This window comes from Rhinoraja longicauda, chromosome 4 (assembly GCF_053455715.1).
Source record: "Rhinoraja longicauda isolate Sanriku21f chromosome 4, sRhiLon1.1, whole genome shotgun sequence".
Lineage (NCBI taxonomy): Eukaryota > Metazoa > Chordata > Chondrichthyes > Rajiformes > Arhynchobatidae > Rhinoraja > Rhinoraja longicauda.
Window position 1 is genome coordinate 1,271,115 of NC_135956.1, and position 17,568 is coordinate 1,288,682.

General features: G+C 43.0%; 1 protein-coding gene across 2 annotated transcripts in view; it reads left to right on the plus strand.

Moving 5' to 3' along the window:
• The window catches only part of samd12 (sterile alpha motif domain containing 12), a 114,971-nt gene that overhangs the window by 74,915 nt on the left and 22,488 nt on the right, over positions 1–17,568 (plus strand). The gene's annotated exons all lie outside the window — the stretch shown is intronic.

Genomic DNA, 17,568 nt, shown 5'->3' on the forward strand with positions numbered 1-17,568 from the left:
TAGGCAGCAAGTGAACAGTCAGTTCTTGAAGTTGATGTGTTGGATGCAGGAGAAATGGGCAGGAGTGACTTTGACAAGGGCCAAATTGTTCTGGCCAGATGACTGGGTCAGAGCATCTCTGAAACGGCAAGGCTTGTGGGGTGCTCCCGGTCAGCAGTGGTGAGTACCTACCGACAGTGGTCCGAGGAGGAACAAACCACAAACCGGCAACAGGGTGTTGGGCGCCCAAGGCTCATCGATGCGCGAGGGCAGTGATGGCACCAGGATGCACTGTGGGAAGACGACAAGCCGGTGGAGGGAGTGTGATGCTCTGGGCAATGTTCTGCTGGGAAACCCTGGGTCCGGCCATTCATGTGGATGTCAATTTGACACATGTCACCTACCTAAACATCGTTGCAGACCAGGTACACCCCTTCATGGCAATGGTATTCCCTGGTGGCAGTGGCCTCTTTCAGCAGAATAATGCGCCCTGCCACACTGCACACATTGTTCAGGAATGGTTTGAGGAACATGATGCAGTATTCACGGTGTTGCCCTGGCCTCCACATTCTCCAGATCTCAATCCGATTGAGCATCTGTGGGATGTGCTGGATCGACAAGTCCGATCCATGGCGGCTCCACCTCGCAACTTGCAGGGTTTGAAGGATCTGCTGCTAATGTTTTGGTGCCAGATACCACAGGACACCTTCAGGGGTCTTGTACTGTTCATGCCTCGGCGGTTCGGTGCTGTTTTGGCGGCACACGGAGGACCAACAGCATATTAGGCAGGTGGTCATAACGTTTTGGCTGATCGATGTATGTTTTTTAGGATATTTTAGAAATGCCATTGGAAAACATTTTGTTTCATTATAGTTATTCTGAAATTACATTCTGTAATGCTTTTGACATTACAGTCATTCAACTGCAACAGCAATTCAGCTGTTAAACCATTTATAATGTTCCCCCTTTCTTCAACATTTCTAATTTCATTCGTACTACACCATCTCCATCCTGGGACACCATGTCCTCCAACTCAAGCCTCTTGCCCCTCCCTTCCCTCTCGCGTCCCATGGCCTGTTGTTCCTTCAACCATCTGTGTGTTCACTCTAGTCCTTTTCCTTATTGTACGCTTGCCTTCTTCTTTAAAACCTCCCTATTTCGTCAGGCTCTGTTTGTTTATAATGACTTATTTTAGCTTTATCCGTTATTTTCTGATTTATGTTGACGTGAAATACTTTGATATTTTTGGAAAGATACAAAATTAATTTAATATATTGTATTTGAAAGAACATGGAATGTATATATATTTCTAAATGTCCATACAGAGTTTAGTGGACAAAATGTGTAGGAAGGAACTGCGGATGCTAGTTTAAATCGAAGATAGACATAAAATTCTTGAGTAACTGTAAGTTACTCTTGTAAGTCTGAAGAAGGGTCTCAACCCGAAACATCACCCATTCCTTCTCTCCAGAGATGCTGCCTGTCCTGCTGAGTTACTCCAGCATTTTGTGTCTATTTCAGAGTATAGTAGAAAAGATATATTTATGGATCACATAATTACTATATGTAATGTGAGATTAATAAAGCAGTTACAACCGTTTGCAAAGAATTACAAATTGCATTCAAGTTGGGCTTTATGTAGAAATGATAAATTTGAACAAAACACTGCTCCTAGCAGCCACTTTTATCCACCAAGTTGGGAAGAATGTTAAGTGGTAGTTAGGAGTTAAATAGATAATTAAGGAATTGAGATTGATTTTAATGTAGAGACAAGATCATATTTAGAAAAACAATCTCTAGCTCCTTTTATGTCTTCAATTTCACAATGATTGAAGTGATCAATACTTTTACTTGCAAAAAAATTAATCATGTTTTAAGTTATGTCAAGAGATCAATGCATATTGAATTTTAAAATATAGCAGCAAAATATAGTGGTAATGTTGCTAAGTAACAAAACACTTTCAATATTCAAGTTAGACAGATCAATTATTTATTGTTCTGGTATGTTACCTTTGCTGAATTAGAGTTAATTTTCTCAGCTCTTCAGGCCAAATGCTTGCTATGTAATTTTATAATTCTGTTTTGGGGGAATTAAGATGAGGGTATCTACTGCTGGTGATTGATGAACTTGTACTAATGACCTGTCAAAAGGCAAAGATTAAATTCTTAGTTTTTGAGAAAATCAAAAATGTGGTTGCACATGAACTATTGTTTGTCTATGCTCTTGGTTCTATTAGAATTTATAACTAATAAAAGAATCCATTCTAGTTTCAACAACTTCTTTGTGAATGACTTTGACTTGAAGTCTTTCCAGATGAGGCAGAGGTTCACCTGCACCTCCTCCAACCTCATCTATTGTATCCGCTGTTCCAGATGTCTACATTGGCGAGACCAAATGCAGGCTCGGCGATCATTTTGCTGAACACCTCCGCTCAGTCCGTCTCAACCGACCTGATCTCCCGGTGCCTCAGCATTTCAACTCCCCCTCCCATTCCCAGTCTGACCTTTCTGTCCTGGGCCTCCTCCATTGTCAGAGTGAGGCCCAGCGCAAATTGGAGGAACAGCACCTCATATTTTGCTTGGGTAGTTGACACCCCAGCGGTATGAACATTAACTTCTCTAACTTCAGATAGTCCCTGCTTTCCCTCTCTATCCCCTCCCCCTTCCCAGTTCTCCCACTAGTCTTCCTGTCTCCGGCTACATTCAATCTTTGTCCCGCCCCCTCCCCTGACATCAGTCTGAAGAAGGGTCTCGACCCGAAACGTCACCCATTTCTTCTCTCTCGAGATGCTACCTGACCTGCTGAGTTACTCCAGCATTGTGTGTCTACCTTCACACAAAGTCTGCCTTGTGATTTATTTTATTTTATTTTTTTTCTTGTGCGTTTGTTTAGCATCCTCCTAAGGTCTATTGGAAAGGATGGAAGGAAATTAGCCTCAAACATTTTTGCTTTTCATGCTAATTTAGCATTTCTGCTCCTGAATACTTTGTGTTCTCCAATGTACATCCACAGACAGCTGATATCTTTTAGTACTTTCCTTAAATACCCATTTTTGTCTTTACTATATGTTGGTCAGTGCCAGAGATGCTGCCTCACACTTCCAGAGACCCGGGTTCAATCTTGACCTCAGTTGCTGTATGTTTGGAATTGGCACATTTTTTTTTGTTCAGTTTAATGTCGCATATGCTGTGAATATCCAGTCAGCTGAAAGACTGTACATGATTACAATCGAGACGTACCTGGTGGACGCATGCAGAATAAAGGGAATAACGTTTAGTGCCAAATAAAGGCCAGAAAAGTCAGTTTAAAGACAGTCCAAGGATCTAGGATGAGGTAGATGGTAGGTCAGGATGGCTCTCTAGTGGGGATAGGATCTAGGATGAGGTAGATGGTAGGTCAGGATGGCTCTCTAGTGGGGATAGGATGGTTCAGTTGCCTGATGACAGCTGGGAAGAAACTGTCCCTGAATCTGGTAGTATGTGTTTTCACACTTGTGTACCTCTTGCCTGAGGGGAGAAGAGGGAGATGGGGCTTGTTCTTGATTATGTTGATGGTAGCGTGAAGTACAGGTGGAGTGAATGGAAGGGAGGTTGATTTGTATGATGGTCTGGGCTACATCCACAATATATAACAGAATGCTTTCTACCCTGCATCTTGAGAAGTTAGTCAGAGTTACTGGGGACATGCCAAACTTCCTAAACCTTCTATGGAAGTAGAGGCATTGGTGTGCTTTCTTGGCCATTGCTTCTTTATGGCTGGTCCAGGACAAGTTGCTGGTGATATTTATTCCTAGGAACTTGGATCTTTCAACCATCTCTACTTTGGTGCAGTCAATATTTACCAGGGTATGTGTACACTTCTTCCTGAAGTCAATCACAATCTCCATTGTTCTGCTAACATTGAAGGAACGGTTGTTGTCTTGGCACCAGGTTACAAGGTTCTCAGTCTCCTTCCTGTACTCTGTCCACATCAAAAGATTTTCACTGTACCTCAGTACACGTGACAATAAACTAAACTCAATTCATCATTATTTGCTATCCGGTCCACCGCAGTGGTGTCACCTGCGAATTTGCAAATTGAGTTGTATTTGGCTGCACAGTCGTGGATGTATAAGGAGTAACGAAGGAGGCTGAGAATGCATCTTTGCAGGTACCGGTGTTGAGGATTATTGTAGAGGATGATTTGTCACCCGTCCTCACTGATTATGATCTGTTGCTCAGGAAGTCGAGGATCCAGTTGCAGAGATGAGTGCTGACTCCAAGATCCATGAGTTTGGAGATGAGCTTAGGTGGGATAATAGGAATGTAGAAAATAAGATAGTAATGAAATTGGAATTATTTGGAAGTGGTAAACATCCTTGGTAGAAAGAAAACAAACTTCATGTTGGGAAAATATAATGGAACTGGGTATACTGGGTATGCATACAAGATATGTGTCACGTACCAGAAATTAATTGGCCTTCATATTTTGTGCACTGTAAGGAATTTTACAATCGATTATCAAATTGCAAAACACTCAACAATTCCTAATGATAAATCGTGATTATTAAAGGTTGTCAAGTCAAAGATCAATATGTTGATGAATTCTAGGTTTCTCACTTCGTAAGGCAAATCCCTTGCTAGTATTTTAACTGACATTTTAATGAGCAGTGCATTTTGACTTCTGAGCTTTTTTTGGGCAGTACTAGAGATGAGATCTGCATTAAAACTCGTATCTCTGACTTTGTTAATTTTACACTGGAAACCAAGGCCAGGAATTTTTTAATCAGAAATAATATTCTATGAATTTCATTTTGTTCAATGTTTTATTTAGGTAATGTTAAGTTTGGCAATAATCTTTGCGCCACAATTCGTATAAAGATAAACAATTCATATTAAAGATAAACAAATCCCTTGTATTTATTCACAAAATGATGGAGTAACTCAGCAGGTCAGGCAGCATCTCGGGAGAGAAGGAATGGGTGACGTTTCGGGTCGAGACCCTTCTTCAGACAAAGGAAGGATATAGGTGGAGACAGGAAGATAGAGGGAGATCGGGGCGTGTATTCACTGGAGTTTAGAAGGATGAGCGGGAATCTTATAGAGACGTATAAAATTAGAAATGGACTGGACAAACTTGATGCAGGAAAAATGTTCCCAATATTGGGGGAGTCCAGAACCAGGGGCCACAGTATAAAAGGGTAGGTCATTTAAAACTGAGGTGAGAAGGAACGTTTTCACCCAGAGAGTTGTGAATCTGTGGAATTCTCTGCCACAGTGGGCAGTGGAGGCCAATTCACAGGATGAATTTAAAAGAGAGTTTGATAGAACTCCAGGGGCTCGTGGAATCAAAGGCACGGTAGCGCAGCGGTAGAGTTGCTGCTTTACAGCGAATGCAGCGCCGGAGACACAGGTTCGATCCTGACTACGGGTGCTGCACTGTAAGGAGTTTGTACGTTCTCCCCGTGACCTGCGTGGGTTTTCTCCGAGATCTTCGGTTTCCTCCCACACTCCAAAGACGTACAGGTATGTAGGTTAATTGGCTGGGTAAATGTAAAAATTGTCCCTAGTGGGTGTAGGATAGTGTTGATGTACGGGGATCACTGGGCGGCACGGACTTGGAGGGCCGAAAAGGCCTGTTTCCGGCTGTAGATATATGATATGATATGATATGGGGAGAAGGCAGGCACGGGTTACTGATTGTGGATGATCAGCCATGATCACAGTGAATGGTGGTGCTGGCTGGAAGGGCCAAATGACCTCCTCCTGCACCTATTGTCTGTTTCTATGAATCCATGCCTAGGTCCCCACCCTGAGCCCTGTATTTGGACATACACTTTTTTCCCTAACATTTCGTTAAATTCAAGATTTCCCTATCTTGTAGTGTTTAGTTTTGTTTAGAGATACATCGCAGAAACAAACCCTTCGGCCCACTGGGTCCGCACCGACCAGCGATGCCCGCACACTAACACTATCCTGCACATGCATGGGACAATTTACACTTGTACCAAGCCAATTAACCTACAAACCTACACATCTTTGGAGTGTGGGAGGAAATCAAAGATCTTGGAGAAAACCCATGCAGGTCACGGGGAGAACGTACAAACTCCGTACAGACAGCACCCGTAGTCAGGATGGAACCCGGGTCTCCGGCACTGCAAGTGTTGTAAGGCAGCAACTCTACCGCTGCACCACCCTTTAGTGACCACCCTTTAGTGCTCTGGAATCAGCTTTCCAACAGTAATTGTTCTGCCTACTCCCTCAGGGAAAGAAGGGATGAACAGTGCACACGATCTTGACTGCATTGCGTGGAATTTCAGTAAAATAGTTACTTTGGCCTTGATGTTCCAGAGACTGACGTACTCTGTGAAACTAACAGGTCCATTCTACTAGGATCATTATGTGGTACAGAAAGAAAAATCATATTTTGTGATCATTAGTGTATCCTTTCCTATAGTAAAATACATTTTTATTATTTTACAATCATTACTTTTAATACTTTTAATTACCTAGCAAGCATTAGGTCCAAAGGAGAAGCTCGTGCCATCCTGCTTCCTCACAAATGATCTGCTGGTAATGAGAATGACGCACCATGATCAGATACAAGTCATTTTAGCTCCATTTTTTTCCATGTATCCATTGATATCTTTATCTAACAAAAAATGGTTCCTTTTGAGTGTTGACAATTTTACTCAACATCTATATACTTTTGAGCAATACTCCTGCAATATACAAGGTAATGCAAATGGTGGCGCAGTGGTAGAGTTGCAGCCTTACAGCGTCAGAGACCCAGGTTCCATCCTGACTACGGGTGCTGTCAGTAAGGAGTTTGTACGTTCTCGCCGTGACCGCGTGGGTTTTCTCCGGGTGCTCCAGTTTTCCCCAAAGACGTACAGGTTTGTAGGTTAATTGGCTTAGTTAAAATTGTAAATTGTCCCTAGTGTGTGTAGGAAAGTATTAATGCGGGGATCGCTGGTCGGCGTGGACCTGGTGGGCTGAAGGGCCTGTTTCCGCGCTGTATCTCTAAACTAAACTAAACTAAAATACAGTGGAAACTGGAAATCTGAAACAAAATAAGAAAATTCTGAAAATAAATGGATGGTCTGCACTGAGTATGATGAAGGCCGCTAGAGGCTGAATTGCCAGCTTGGGCAGCTGAATTCAACCTATTAGCTCTGTTTCTCTCTTGACTGAAGCTGTGTGACTGCTCAGCATGTTCTATCAAGCATTTTCATTGTAATTTTGTTAATCTCAGTATGTGCCAGGTGACTCCAAGTTTCAATAGCTTCCTTACCACACTGCCATTTCATTAAGTTTCCAATGCAGCAAAAATCATAGGCACATCAAATACATTAACCATACTTACGTGAAATACATCATAGCTTGTTTTCACGTTCCAATTTAATCTTTTTTTCTATTCTTCTATCCTAAGTACCTTTTTAATTTGTTTGATTATTTGATCATCCTTGTCTGAATCTTGCCAATTTACTGTCTACTCCCTGTAAAATATTGTTTTGTTTCACTGCCATTAGTACTTGTTTCCCCTTTCCCCCCTCTTGCCTCCTTAGCTGCTGCCGGAGTGGGGAGCCCCCCACTTCCCTTCCTTCCTAAAATGCTCATGTGTCCCAGGTGTATATATGCATTTATTACGTAGAAACATAGAAAATAGGTGCAGGAGGAGGCCATTTGGCCCTTCGAGCCAGCACCGCCATTCATTGTGATCATGGCTGATCATTCACAATCAGTAACCCGTGCCTGCCTTCTCCCCATATCCCTTGATTCCACTAGCCACTAGAGCTCCATCTAACTCCCGTTTAAATTCATCCAGTGAATTGGCCTCCACTGCCTTGTGTGGCAGAGATTTATTTCACTGCCTCATAAGTAGTTGCTTCCCATTTCCCCCTTCCTGTCTCCTTAGCTGCTGCCAGCGTGGGGAGCCCCCCACTTCTCTTCCTAAAGTGCTCGTGTGTCCCAGGTGCTTACATGCACTTATTACACTGGACACTGTAGGATCAAACAGATTTTTTTTCTGAATAAAAGTACAGTTTATAGTTTCCCATGATATCCAGATCAGGTCAGCCTTGTCTGCCAAATGACACCACCCACTGCCATGGGCATTATTTTCCTCTTGCTTCATAATTTTCCCTGAACATTGATAATTATCCCTCTTGGATGCCAGCCATTAGAACATATACATGTATTTTTTTGTTTTTAATCAGTTTGCAAGTCAGAAAAGTTCTGACCTGAAAAATGATACAAGACAATAAACACCCAAGTACTCTCTTCCTGGGCCAAAAAAATGGTCAAAGGGGTGAATTTAAAAAAATCACAGATCTTGCTATTCAATGTGCTGCCATATGACCTAAATAATGAAATAAAAGATTTGGTCAATTCCAGGCGATTGAACGAACAGGTATTTTTTCTTTGTTATTAAATCAGTTCTCAGTGCTTTTTGGTTTCATTTTATATGTGTATTTTTACAATACTGGAGAGAGTTTGAGGAACAAGATTATTATTCAGTTTTTACACCAATACACTGTTCTAAACAAAAATCTGCCCATTATGTGAAACCTTATAAATAACAGATACAAATTAGTTAACTTCAACACCGTAAGTCAAAAACTTTTTTCATGAGTCAAATTTTCATCGTTTTACCACCATTTTGGACACCAAAAATGCCACATTTAGTCATGAATATTTAATTCATAAATAAACTTCATATGGCCCCTCATACATACACGTTTTGATAATAATCTAGGGAAATGTCTTCTTCAATACCAGGAGAAAAATACAGTTAGATGCCTGGTATTCTGCCTAGCAAAGATCCGGTAACAGTTGTGCTTGGTGTCCATTGTCACCACGACCGTTATCCGGTCGGTACTCCGTAAGTTAAGGCTCCAAACCTCTACTGCATTTCACAAACCCCCATCGAGGTATCCTATGGTTGTAGTGATTTTGGGGTGAGTTAATTATTTTTTCTTATATTCAAATTTAATATATCAAAAACATTGTTGTGTCAAAACCACAACGACTGTTGATATATTTTCCGACTTTTTAAAGTAAATAAAAAATTATTTTGGGGCATAAATTGGTCATCAAAACTAAAACGGAGCCAATCTTCAGTTTGGCAACACACTGTCCCTTGTTTACCTTTCATATGGACCAAGTCGCTAACTTCATTCCTTCGTGTCAACGTTCGGAAGCTCCACACCATTGTGACAGGGACAAAAAACATCAGACCCATGTCAGTTACAAAGCTGTACAGTGTGTGTGTGAATACTGTGTGAATATAAACTTTCTCCTGCAGTCCCTGAACATCAAATGCCTTCAAGTAGGTCACAACAAAAACTGAAGAACAAGGTATTTTTAGATGATGACTTAAATGTTATGGTTTGCTTTGTTTAAGCGTATGTCGACAACATAGCTCAATATCACAATATGTTTGTGATTACCAGCATAATCGTGAAAGCATTGTACCAAACCAAGAATGAAGGGGGGGGGGGGGGGGGGGGTGGCTGGAGTGGGGAAGAGAGCATTGACCACGGAAAGGATGGCAGTTGTTGCACTGCTTTTGTTTTGCGGTTTTCACCACGGTGACCATTGTCGACATGGAACTTCATCACAATGGAATTGTTCCCCAACCAATAAATAGCAGCAACCGCTGAAGATCCTTCACTCAGACACAGCTCCGTCTCGTCTGAGTGTCGCTAAAGAGCACGGATGATGTTTTCCTCTTGGTTCGCTTACCTAATGAATGGGTTCAGAAATCCTCAGGAATGCGGACCAGGTGACCGCTGTGAAGCTGAGGGAACCGCACACGATGACAACGAGGAAGACAAACCGGGTGCAAGTAACGGCCAGCACAACACCACTCCAGCAGCAGTAATCCATGATTTGGAGAGTGGAGGAATCGCTGCTGGTGGAGACAAGGCGAAACTGTCTCAGGAGATGGCTGGACCATCTAAGGAAATGGCAGAGGGTCAGCCTGAGAAAGGCTCTCTGTCATTTAGTGTCCACTATCCTGTTGCAGAACTGAGGCAGATGAGAGAACATTCTGCCGAGGCAATGCTGCAGCCTGGTAAGCAAGGCGACAGCGTGGAGCAACTGGAAGGTACTGTCCCCGACACAGACGCAACAGCTATCGGGGAGAGCAGTGTCGAGAGCGCTCCGCTTCCAAGGCCGGTAGATGACAGCTCCACCACCCTTGAATACCCAAAGAGGAAACCTGCCATCTTCCACCGCCCCACTCCAAAACAGACACCCGTGCTTAAAGAAACTGTAAGACAAAGTATCCGGTTGCAATCCATTGCCATTGGTTTCAGCACCTGGAGACCCGGCTCCATCACTTCGATCTATAAGCACAAGAGAAGCTGGGGAATGGAGAAGCTGAGAATACAAACATCTTTCAGTTTAGCTGCTAATATGTATTAGTTGTTTGCTTTTTTTTGAATAGTAATAATAATACTAATAATAATAGTAATAATGGTAATAATAATACTACTAATAATAGTAATAGTAATAATAATACTAATAATAATAGTAATAATACTAATAATAGTAATAATAATACTACTAATAATAGTAAAAATAATACTACTAATAATAGTAATAATAATACTAATAATAGTAATAATAATACTACAGTAATAATAATATTACTGATAATAGTAATAATAATAGACAATAGGTGCAGGAGTAGGCCATTCGGCCCTTCGTGCCAGCACCGCCATTCAATGTGATCATGGCTGATCATTCTCAATCAGTACCCCGTTCCTGCTTTCTCCCCATACCCCCTGGTTCGCAGAGCCCGCGGCCCGGACTCATCACCTGCGGCGCTCTGCCTTCGGAGGCTGCGGGAGCGGCTGCGACACGTCTCCGGAGGCTTCGGCGCGGGCCGCCTGGACGTCGGAAGCCCGCAGGCCCCTGGGTGGGGGCCGACATCGGGAGCTCCGGCAGCGGCAGCGTCTTCGCCCGCGCCGAATCACGGGGCCTGGGTCGGCCCGCCGGGGACCTTTCACCGTCCGGCGGGGGCTTCAATGTCGGGAGCCCCGACCGCCCCGATGTGGCAACTCCAACAGCCTGACCGCGGGAGAAGACGGCAGGGAAGAGAACAAGACATTCTGGCCTTCCATCACAGTGAGGAGGTGACTGGAGGAGACTCACTGTGATGGATGTTTCTTTTGTTTGGTGTTGGTTTATGATTGTATGTGTTATTGCTTATTTTTATTGGTCTTATTGTTGAACTGCGGGTATTTTTTCATTTCATTGCACATTTATGTGTATGTGACAAATAAAATTGACTATTGATTGTTGCCCTTTGGAATCATCTTGTTGCATGAAATGAATGTGCAGCTCATTGTTGTTTAAAGTACTTTGGGTTTTTTTCAAGTGTCATTTTCAACCATTAATATGATCTAAAGGCAGATATTGTTTTGAGAAACTGGTGAATCTGTGCACTGAAGTTCACCATCCAGACTGTCGGTTTACTGACTAGCATTAAATACCTGCAGAATGATGTGTGTCACATTAAAATCCAATGGTAGCAATTATCAAATATACCTGTTCTCACCAAGCCTCCTATGTTTTTGTAAATAACTCAGCTGATATAGATGGTTTATTGTATTGCACTTGTCTACACTGGTACTGAAAGCCCAATGTATGAGCACCTTGTCCAATCCATATGATATCCTGTGTAAAAACAGATTTGAATCATAAACCTTAGTTTAGTTTCGGTATACAGCGCGGAAACAGGCCCTTCGGCCCAATGAGTCCACGCCGACCAGCGATCCCTGCACACTAACAGTATCCTACACACACTGGGGACACTTTATAATTATACCAAGCCCAATTAACCCACAAACCTGTACGTCTTTGGAGTGTGGGAGAAAACCGGAGATCCCGGAGAAAACCCACGCAGATCACAGGGAGGACGTAGAAACTCCATATCAGGATCTGTAATCAGGATGGAACCCGGGTCTCTGGTGCTGTAAGGCAGCAACTCTACCGCTGCACCACCATGCTACCCCTTTGGAAACTTAAAATATGCAAACTGAATAACAATTGTGGAACATGAAAAATCGCCCATTATAGATAAGTATCACTTAATTGGGAGTGGTAAGGGAAAAGTGGAGGTTAATGTTATTGCTTTGCTTCAAAAGAAATAAGTGATTGCTCATTATTTTAATGGATATGGATGATCACAAGATGACAGTACTGGTTCAGCAGACAGTGTTTCTGACAGTGTAGGCCTTCAACACAAAGATAAAGCAGCAACGTATGACCAGAGGAAACGGCTGAAATCAGATTAGGTTTTGCAGGTGAAACAAATCCAATTGGAGCAGATCAATTTGGCAGAGATTCTGCACAGTAGACTAACTTTGATTACATCACTTATTTAAGTAGACAAGTTACTAAATTAAGGATTGACAAAACAACACAAAATCTGTGCTTCTGCTCTGGTTCTTCTCCCTGGAGGCTGGTTTACCTGACAGATGCTTAATGATTAATCTGTTGTATGGGACTGGCTTACTTGCCATCTATTGGAAACACCAACCACGCTCCCTGTTAGCTTCATTTGCCAAAGGATTGGCAGTAGCTCAAAAATATTTCGTTTAGTTTAGAGATACAGCGCGGAAACAGGCCCTTCAGCCCACCGAGTCTGCACCGCCCAACACTATCCTACACACACTGGGGACAATTTTTACATTTACCAAGCCAATTAACCTACAAACCTGTACATTTTTGGAGTGTGGGAGGAAACTGAAGATCTCGGAGAAAACCCACACGGTCACGGGGAGAACGTACAAACTCCGTACAGACAGCGCCTGTTGTCGGGATGGAACCCGGGTCTCCGGCGCAGCAAGCGCTGTAAGGCAGTAACTCTACCGCTGTGCCACCGTGGCTGCCCATGTTTGAACATGATAGAAGCCTGGAACATCAGAAATGTATGTTTGCATGGGTGTAATGTGCAAAGTTATCAGCCATGGCAGCTGCTGCTCTTGTGTGGGGGGTTTGGATCCATACTCACTCAAGTAATGTGTCGTGTCATTTACCAAACTCAACTCAATGTGGGTTTCCATTCTGTGGAACATTCGGCAATTAGATTCAACGCACAATAAATTATTTGGGGATTTTAGAATTCATTACAGGTTAAATTATTTTTGTCTAAATTTGAATAGTGATCCTTAACTATAGCCAAGTACTTAATGTATTCATTGATTTGATGGAAATAAAACAAATTTTAAAATACTTTTTGCTTGCACAAGTGGGATGAGCCAATTTATTTTTTTACTTTTGAGGATTTAGCATCGTATTTATTGCATGTTGATCACCTGAATTTGGTATTCAGGTTTGTGAATTATGGGGATGAAAACTGTCAAATAATTTGTGGTTCAAATCCAATGAGACTTGTATGGGCCATTCTTTGGAAAGTGAACCAAATTGTCACACACGTGACCAGACGTCATCACATAACATAACATAACAACACTTTATTGTAATACATAAAAACATTCTTGTAAGAGATTAATCTTATTCATTGCTATTTTCCTACCTACAGAACTATAATGCATGTCTGCTGAAGATATAAACATTCTAGCTTTTTAAAACTCAGTTTATAAGAAAAAACTTACATTGACCATTGATCGCGGGTCAATGAAAAAAATGCTTCCGTGTGAGGTCACACACGTGACCAGTCATATTTGACCTCTGACCCGAAACAAACATCGTCAGCATGACATAAAAATTTCACTTGATAAACTTCGACATATATAAGTCATATATACGGTACAAAACAATGTGCCTGTAATGCTTTCAGAATTAGAACAGATGTATTCCACAATCTTTCATATTTCTGGTCACACACGTGACTAAGACTGGCCCGTAAACATATAAGCCATGCTGCGTTTGACTTGCGATGGTGAGCAGGCATTTCTAATTGCCTCGCACAATTCTTTCACCAGGCTAGCATTATGTTGGGTCATTACAATGCTAATTGGACACGCCTACTTAAGCAAACCTTATTTACATTCCTTGTTCTGTCATTCTTTAAAATTAATGGGGGGGTCTGTTAACACAGTGGTGGTTTCTCCAATTGCTGTATCGTTCGTACTTATGTCACTGTAGACAGATATGCAAGCAAATGATGTAGTCGCTCATTCTTGACAATCAGGTCTGGTCATACACAGGATTGAGCAGTCAGGCAGATTCCCGAGGAGTGTTGTGTTGAAGAGGGACACGCGTGTCAAACAAAGCCAATGAAGCGGGACACGCGTGTCAAGCAAAGCCAATGAAGCGGGACACGCGTGTCAAGCAAAGCCAATGAAGCGGGACACGCGTGTCAAGCAAAGCCAATGAAGCGGGACACGTGTGTCAAGCAAAGCCAATGAAGCGGGACACACGTGTCAAGCAAAGCCAATGAAGCGGATCACGTGTCAAGCGGAGTTTTCATTTATTCCTCAAGCACCATACAGCTTCCCAAACCCCCAACCAGTTCAGCTCCTCCTGAAACTCCACTCCCAACTCCACTCCTCCCCATTCCAAGTTCCCTGACCCCAGCTCCCGGGCCGAGGGCTCGCACCACGCGCGGCTCACCATCAGGGAACGCCACAGTGTCACAACAACACAGCGATGCAGGAAAGTCCAGAAGACCCGTCCAAAGACTTGAGCTTGTTTTTTGATACCTAAATGATAGCTGTTTCTCATTGGAGCCACCTGAAGCAATGGAAAACTGTCTTTTATAGTGCAATGTTTGGAGTCAATTCTTCAACAACTTAAAATGACCAGTTTGCAGTTGGAAAGAAATGAATTGACCTGAACACAGTACTTCCAATTTAATCGGTGTCACTTTTTTTGAAAATGCTGCCAAGAACTGACACAAACCTTTTTGGAAACGCAAACAATCTTCAGATGAATTGGAGAATGTGAGATGTTGTGGAAGCTGTGAACTGAAAACTCGCTGCCTGCAATTGGCCAGTTATCAGCTTGTCTTCATGGTAAATAAGGTGCCTATAAGATGCTGAGCATCACTGGTCACAGACGTCCAGCCAGAGTAACATTCTTCCACCACTAACTTCTGTCGTCAGTGGGTAGGCCAGTTCTGAATCCAACTACCAAAAATGTGTTCTCGCCCTCACCAACTTCTCTTTTACCTCCTCTTACAAATGTGCATCATTTGCTGCCTTTTGTCTCGTGCTTTCCTGTGATTTGGAAGGAGATGAGGAGGAATTTCTTTAGTCATAGGGTGGTGAATCTGTGGAATTCATTGCCACAGAAGGCTGTGGAGGCCAAGTCAATTAATATTTTTAAGGCAGAGATAGATAGCAGCAAGAGCCTCGGCAGCAGAGTGAGCCTCGATGTAGGTGGCGGTGGGACCTCGATGTAGGTGGCGGTGGGGCCTCAGCGGCAGTGTGGGCCTCGATGTAGGTGACGGTGAGGCGTAGCAGAGTGAGTCTCGATGTAGGTGGTGGTGGGGCCTCGGTAGCGGTGGAGCCTTGACGGCAGTGTGGGTCTCTGTAGGTGGCGGTGGGGCCTCGATGTAGGTGGTGGTGGGGCCTCTGTAGGTGGCGGTGGGGCCTTGATGTAGGTGGGGCCTTGGCAGCAGTGTGAGCCTCAGTGATGGAGTGGCCTTGGCGGCAACGGGAGCCTCTGGCGCTGGGCCTCGCGATTGACCCGCGATCAACGGTCGATGAGGGGGGAGGGGAAGGCAATGTGGACCCGGGGTGGGGAGACCTCCTTGAGGGACAGTGGGAGAACAAAGGGGGACCCAGTGTGGGGGAGGGGGTGTTTAAAATCCTCTGCCCAGGGGATAAGTCTTTGTTTGTTTGTTTGTTTGTTTGTTTGTTCTGGTGAAGGCGCTGTGCACACGGCAGCCAGACAACAGTCGCTTGTCTTTTTTTCTCATTTTTAATTTAATTTTAATTTCAAGTTTTCGTGTACCTTGTGTGTTGTGACTGTTGGCAGACCAATTTCCCTCTGGGGATGAATAAAGTTTTATCGTATCGTACCTGCGCTCGGTGAGTGTGCTCGGTGAGTGTCAGCAGATACCTGCGCACTACTTCAGTCAGAGGGTGGTGAATCTGTGGAATTCTTTGCCACAGAAGGCTGTGGGGGCCAAGTCAATGGATGTTTTTAAAGCAGAGATAGATACAGTATAACTCTCAGAAGAAGAGTTATTTCAACTCAGTTTTAAGTGCTGAAATTCTGTCTCCTTGTTTTAGATTCCACTGCAATTGCAACCAATATTGGAGCACCTACCCTATCAATCCCACTGCAATGTTCTACATTATAATGAGATCACCTGAACTTGAGGGCCAAGGGTTGTGTATTCAGGTATTCTGCGTATGTCAGTACGTTCATCCTAAAACTCCGTCTAGGTGTGGACTCGTAAATATCGGCAAGACCAAACGCAGGCACGGCGATCGTTTCGCTGAACACCTCCGCTCAGTCCGCCTAAACCTTCCTGATCTCCCAATTGCTATACATTTAAACTCGGCCTCCCATTCCCATACTGACCTTTCTGTCCTGGGCCTCCACTGTCAGAGTGAGGCCCAACACAAATTGGAGGAACAGCACCTCATATTTTGCGTGGGCAGCTTACACCCCAGCAGTATGGACATTGACTTCTCTAACTTCAAGTAACCCTTGCTTTCCTTCACTCCACCCATCCCCAATCCTAGTTCTCAGACTAGTTTGACTGTCCTCCTGAATAAATTTTAACTTCCCCTCAGCTAACAATGATCTATTCTACATTTTCTTTGATCGCTCGTTTTCACACCATACCCATCCATATCTTTTGTTTCCCTTTCCCCTGACTCTTAGTCTGATTTTCATTCCTTTTGTTTTGTTTTCAGATCTCCACCCCCTTTGTCTCATTTTCACACCTTACACAACCTTATCTCTGTATCTCCCTCTGGCTTGACTCAGTCTGAAGAAGGGTCTCTACCCAAAATTTCACCCATTCCTTCTACCCAGAGACGCTGCCAGCCCCGCTGAGTTACTCCAGCATTTTGTCTATCTTTGGTGAAACTTGGGTATACCCTTAAATTAGGTGACCAACATTGTAGTCCATGTGAAAACTTTTTAACGACTATAGTCATTGAAAGACTTCCTTACCAGGTATTTAATCCGCTTTATAATAAAGAGCAAAATTCTATTTGCTGTAAAATTGGCTGTAACTCTGTGGTAATCTTTCATGTTTCTTGAATGAAGGCACTGCAAATTCTTTGGACACCAGTGTTTAATAGTCTGTATTTTTTTTAAATAATCTGCTTTAATATTCATCCTCCTAAACTGGATAAAGTCTTGCGTTATTGTAGAAAGTAAATCTTCATGATGAAGAGGCAAAGTATTGATGTGTGGAAATTTACTGGAAAAGTAGTCGGCATAAATGTCTATTTTTGGGCTGCTAAGATGTAATGTGGCACGTCACAGGGATTGATACTGGGGCCTCAACTATTTTATCATTTAATAAATTACTTGGATAAAGACACCAAAAGAATGATTGCTAAATGTGCTGATGATACAAAGACTAATAAGAAAATAAGTTCTGAAGAGGACGTAAGTAGGCTGCAAAATGAGGATGCAGCTAGATTATGTGAGTGTGCAAAGATC